The sequence below is a fragment of the Eumetopias jubatus genome, unplaced genomic scaffold (genome assembly GCF_037043125.1).
Source record: "Eumetopias jubatus isolate StellerSeaLion01/CBP00866 unplaced genomic scaffold, mEumJub1_p1.0 scaffold_11, whole genome shotgun sequence".
NCBI lineage: Eukaryota > Metazoa > Chordata > Mammalia > Carnivora > Otariidae > Eumetopias > Eumetopias jubatus.
The window spans coordinates 73,347,320-73,353,668 of record NW_028274817.1 but is presented as its reverse complement, the minus strand read 5'-3'; positions in this window follow the sequence as shown (position 1 = coordinate 73,353,668).

Below are 6,349 nucleotides of genomic sequence, written 5' to 3'. Positions count from 1 at the left end.
AACTATTTTATTGTTTTTGATGCTATTGTAAATAAGATGATTTTCTTTATTTCTTTTACAGAAAATTTGCTCCTGGTATATAGAAATACCACTGATTTGAAGGGTGCCTGGGTGGCTCAGTAGATTAAGGGTCCAACTCTTGATCTCAGTTCAGATCTTGATCTCAGGGTCGTGAGTTTAAGCCCCACATAGGGCTCCATACTAGGCGTGGAAACTACTTTAAAAAAAGAAATACCACTGATTTTTTAAGGTTAATTTTGTATCCTGTAACTTTACCAAATTTATTGATTAGATCTAATTTTTTTTTGCTTGAGTCTTTAGGATTTCTCCATATAAAATCATGTCCTCTGCATGTCCTCTGCAAACAGAAACAATTTTACTTCTTTTATAATTTTCACAAATTTTATTTTTTTCTTCCCTGATTGCTTTAGTTAGAACTTTTCCTTCCTTTTATTTTATTTTATTTTATTATTTTATTTTATTTTTAGAATTTTAATTCCAGTGTAGTTAACATAGTGTTATATTAGTTTTAGGCAGGGACGCCTAGGTGGCTCAGTTGGTGAAGTGGCTGCCTTCAGCTCAGGTCATGATCCCAGGGTCCTGGGATTGAGTCCTGCTTTGGGATCCCTGCTCAGCTGGGAGACTCCTTCTTCCTCTGCCCTCCCCCTTGCTCATGATCTCTCTCTTTCTCAAATAAATAAATAAAATCTTAAAAAAAAACTTTTGAATTATTCAGTTCAGTTACTGTATTTTTTAATTCTAGGATTTCTGGGAAGGTTCTTTTGATGGCTGCTATTTTCTCTTCAAACTTCCCATTTTGTTTATGTATTGTTTCCTAATTTCATTTAATTGTCTTTCTGTTTTTTTGTGTGATTCACTAAACTTAAGAGGATTATTCTGAAATATTTGACAGTTCACAGATCTCCATTTCTTTAGAATCAGTCATCAGAACTTTATTAGTTCCCTTTAGTTATGTTATACTTACCTGTGTCGGGTGTGTGTGTGTGTGTGTGTGTGTTTCCTTGTGCGTGTGTGCATGTGTGTGTGTGATTCTTGATTCCTAACATTGGTATGTATGCATTTGAGTAATCAGACTCTTCCAAATTTACATGTTTGCATTTCAAGAGAACATTTTTCACCAGTCAAATTAGTTTCGGTTGCTCTGTGTGTATGCTGATAATGTCTTTGGGCAGATGAGACCTGCTATCATGGTTTATTGTGGGTCAAGGCAACTCTTTGGGCTCTGAGCACAAGAATGGGTGTGTAACCCTGGCTGAGAACAGTTAAGACTGCTCAGCTGATTTTCTACCCACCTGAACCTGTAGGATGGACTCCATGGTTTCTTGGATACTCTGTTCATGCATACTAGATGGTTGGGTACTATATTCAGAGGCAGTAATGCTCTGAATTAGCTTCCCTGAAATGGCAAGGCAGCAGGATGGGACCCAGGGCCTGCAGAGTTTATTGCTTGGGGATATGAATCTGGCCTAAGTGTGCACTCAACTCCCTTGTCACATGAGGCCACCAGTTTTGCCATGCAGACAGGGAAACTATGGTTTGTGCTGTCTGTTTAAATGATGCTGTACAAAAAACTGTTTAATGGGCTATTCAGTTTCCTATGTGCTTTGGTTAGATTTCCTAGTCAGTCAGGTTAAAGAGCATATTCAAAAATGAGTGGGCTATGAATCAGGTTCCCTCCCTGGGCACAGTGGGAGAAGCAGCTCTCATATTAGCAAAGCTTTTTGTGTGTTTTTTAATTCCAGTGTAGTTAATATATAGTGTTATATTAGTTTCCCCATGTACAACATAGTGATTCAACAATTCCATATATTACTCAGTGCTCATCAAGAGAAGTGTACTCTTAATCCCCTTCACCTACTTCATTTATCCCCCTCCCACCAACCTCCTCTCTGGTAACCATCTGTTTGTTCTCTATAGTTAAGATTCTGTTTCTTCCTTGTCTCTTTTTTTTCCTTTGTTCTTTTGTTTTCTTTCTTAAATGTGGTTTTAACTCAAACAATCCCATATAACAAGTTCCCTGGCCAAGAAGGTTCATTTCCTTTGTTTTACAAACTATTGGCTCTACCTGCCTTCTCTAGGTTTGAGCACCACTGGGCCACATGGCATCCAGGAGTTGTCATCAACCCTTCTGGTCAGACGGGACTGGAAGGTACTCTTCATGGTGGGTAAGGCTATGTCTCAGCCCCCTTGTGTGGGAAACAGGGGAAGGGGCCTCTCAAGACAACTCTCAAATTTCTAAGCTGGGTCTCTGTTTATGAGGGGTTGGGAGCTACACTCAGCCTTGGCTATGAATTAATCCCCTTCTGTGCCTGGTACTGGCTTTGCTCTGGGGGCAATCAGCTTTGCCTTCCTACCTTATGGCTGGAGTACCACTGGGTTACGCACCTTCCAGGAGTTGTTGCCATCCTTTCTTAAGACTTTTGAAATAAGAAAACATCATGAACAACTTTACACCAACAAAGTTATAAACTTGGCCAAACTAAATCAATCAGCATGATACATCACATTAATAAAAGAAAGGACAAGAACCATATGATCCTCTTGATTGATGCAGAAAAAGCATTTGACAAAATACAGCATCCTTTCTTCTTTAAAACTTTCCACACTGTAGGGATAGAGGGAACATACCTCAATATCATAAAAACCATCTATGAAAAGCCCACAGTGAATATCATTCTCAATGGAGAAAAACTGAGAGCTTTTCCCCTAAGGTCAGGAACATGACAGGGATGCCCACTCTCACTACTGTTGTTCAACATAGTAACAAAAGTCTTAGCCTCAGCAATCAGACAACAAAAGAAATAAAAGGCATTCAAATTGGCAAAGAAGAAGTCAAACTCTCACTCTTAGTAGATGACATGATACTTTATGTGGAACCCCAAAAACAACACACCAAAGTTGCTAGAACTCATACAAGAGTTCAGCAGCATGGCAGGATATAATATCAATGCACAGAAATCAGTTGCATTTTTATACACTAACAATGTGACAGAAGAAAGAGAAATTAAGGAATCAATCCCATTTACAATTGCACCAAAAACCATAAGATACTTAGGAATAAACCTAACCAAAGAGGCAAAGGATCTGTACTCTAAAAACTACAGAATGCTTATGAAAGAAATGGAGGAAGACAAAAAGATATGGAAAAATATTCCATGCTCATGGACTGGAAAAAATAAACATTGTGAAAATGTCTATGCTATCCAGAGCAACCTACACATTCAAAGCAATCCCTACGAAAATACCATTGGCATTTTTCACAGAGCTGGAACAAATAATCCTAAAACTTGTATGGATCCAGAAAAGACTTCCAATAGCCAGAGGAATGTTGAAAAAGAAAACCGAAGCTGAGGGCATCACAACACCAGACTTCAAACTATATTACAAATCTGTAATCATCAAGACAGTATAGTACTGGCACAAAAACAGACACATAGATCAATGGAACAGAATAAGGAACTCAGAAATGGACTCTCAAGTGTATGGTCAACTAATCTTTGACAAAGCAGGAAAGAATATCCAATAGAAAAAAGACAGTCTCTTCAATAAATGGTGCTGGGAAAATTGGACAGCCACATGTAGAATGCAACTGGATCATTTTCTTTCACCATAACAAAGATAAACTCAAAATGGATGAAAGCCCTCAATGGGAGACAGGAATCCATCAAAATCCTAGAGGAGAACAAAGACAGCAACCTCTTCAACCTCGGCCACAACAACTTCTTGCTAGACACATCTACAAAGGCAAAGGATACAAAACCAATATGAACTATTGAGACATCATCAAGATAAAAAGCTTCTGCACAGCAAAGGAAACAGTTGACATAACTCAAAGGCAACTTACAGATTGGGAGAAGATATTTGCAAATGACATATCAGATAAAGGGCTAGTATCCATAATCTATAAAGAACTTTTCAAACTCAACACCCAAAAAACAAACAATGCAATCAAGAAATGGGCAGAAGACATGAACAGACATTTCTGCAAAGAAGACATCCAAATGGCCAACAGACACATGAAAAAAATGCTCCACATTACTTGTCATCAGGAAAATACAAATCAAAACCACAATTAGATACCACCTTAGAGCAGTCAGAATGGCTAAAATTAACAAGACAGGAAATAAAAAATGTTGGCAAGGATGCAGAGAAAGGGGAACCCTCCGACACTGCTGGTGGGAATGCAAGCTTGTACAGCCACTCTGGAAAACAGTATGGAGGTTCCTTAAGAAGTTAAAAATAGAGCTACCTTAGGACCCAGCAATTGCACTACTAGGTATTTACCCTAAAGGTACAAATGTAGTGATCCAAAGGGGCACATGCACCCCAATGTTCATAGCATAATATCCACAATAGACAAACTGTGGAAAGAGCCAAGGTGTCCATCAACAGATGCATGGATAAAGAAGATGTGGTGTATATATATATATATATATATATATATATACACACACATACATATACACAATGGAATATTACTTAACCATCAGAAAAGATGAATACTTACCATTTACACTGACATGGATGGAACTGGAGGATATTATGCTAAGCAAAATAAGTCATTCAGAGAAAGCAATTATCATATGGTTTCACTCATATGTGGAATATAAGAAACAGCACAGAGGATCATGGGGGAAGGGAAGGAAAACTGAATGGGTAGTCATCAGAGAGGGAGACAAAACATGAGAAACTCTTAACTATAGGAAACAAACTGAGGGTTGTGGAAAGGGATCCTGGTGAGGGGATGTGGTAATTGGATGATTGGCATTAAGGATGGCACATGATGTGATGAGCACTGGGTGTTATACACAACTGATGAATTATTGAACACTACATCTGAAACTAATCTGAAACTAATTAGTCTCAGAAACTAATGTTGGCTAATTGAATTTAAATTAAAAAAAATCATCAAACTTAACAGTTTACTAGGGAAACTTAGTTTACAAAAATGACAAGAACAGATATTATTTTTGCAAGGAGAAATGGAAAACCAGATTAAGCCTATAATTACTCAAAATATTCAGTTAGTTATTAAATAATTTACAACCAAATTAAACCAACATGACTTTGATACCAGAGCAGAGAAAAAAGGTGGCCCACCATAAAAGCAGGCAACAAAAATATCAACTAAAATTCTAATAAACTCTTAAAAGCCATATGTGAACTGGCATGTCAGTCTGGTATGCCACAGAACAATGGGAATATTTATAATCTCTTTTTCGTGGTCTTCCTAGGTGCTCATGAGAAAGACGGAGAGCATGCTAGGAATAAACCCCCCTCAGGAATAAAGTCATGCAGAAGGTGATCAGCTGCCTACAGAAAACAGGTACAAAACTGCATTTTCTTCCCCATAACCATCTCTTCTGCAAAGCCAAAGACTTAAGCCATGAAAGGGGAGGTGGCAAATTTTGTTGTCCCCAGGAGAGTTGGAAAGATCCACTGCTTCATAGGGGAGATAGCAAGCAAAAACACATATATCTCTTGGGAACAGTAGAAAATGTGCTTTCCCAAAGTACATAGGAAAAAATATCCATTTATGTTGGCAGAAATTTAGGAGGAAAAACTCTATACTCTTATGGAGAAGAAGAAAAATGTGTTGGGCCCCAGATCCTAAACTAATAATTAGCAGATGACTGCTACTATTGGGAAAGGGACAGGAAACCAACACCTAGAGTCAATAACAGATACTAAGCAATGTTTGCCATAGGAAGGATGGACAGGGATATTGATGAAGACCCACTGCCTACACACAGGCACACCAAGTCCGCCTAAAACTAAGACTGCCCCAGGCCAAAAGAGAGTTTCTCTGTCTCTACAGCAATCATAGTACCCATTGACAAGCAATAGCAGTGTACTATTAGTTAAGGAATAAGATCAGGGAGAGAAAACTTTCTATGGCACAGGCATACAGGAATGGTTAAAAGATATGAGAGAAGCAGGAACTGAGAAATGTCATTCAACACCTAGGGCTCCACCTTAAGCACACGATAATAACAACATCCCACTTATAGAAGAATTTGAAACCTCTATTACACTGATAGTATTGGAAGCAGCAAAAAACTTAAACCCAGTTCATGTCTTGAATAAACTAACTCAAAACTTTACACTACTAAGCTGACAGAAGACATGCCCATTTTCAGACATAAATTGTACTTATATAAATGTCTTCTGTTCTTTTATTTATTATGCATGGCATTCAATCAAAAACTTTGAAATACATAAAAAAGCAAAAAATATAATTATTGAGATGAAATGCAACCAACAGAATCAGACACAGACGACCAAGATGTTGAAACAATCAGAAAGGAATTTGAAAATAACTAATGTT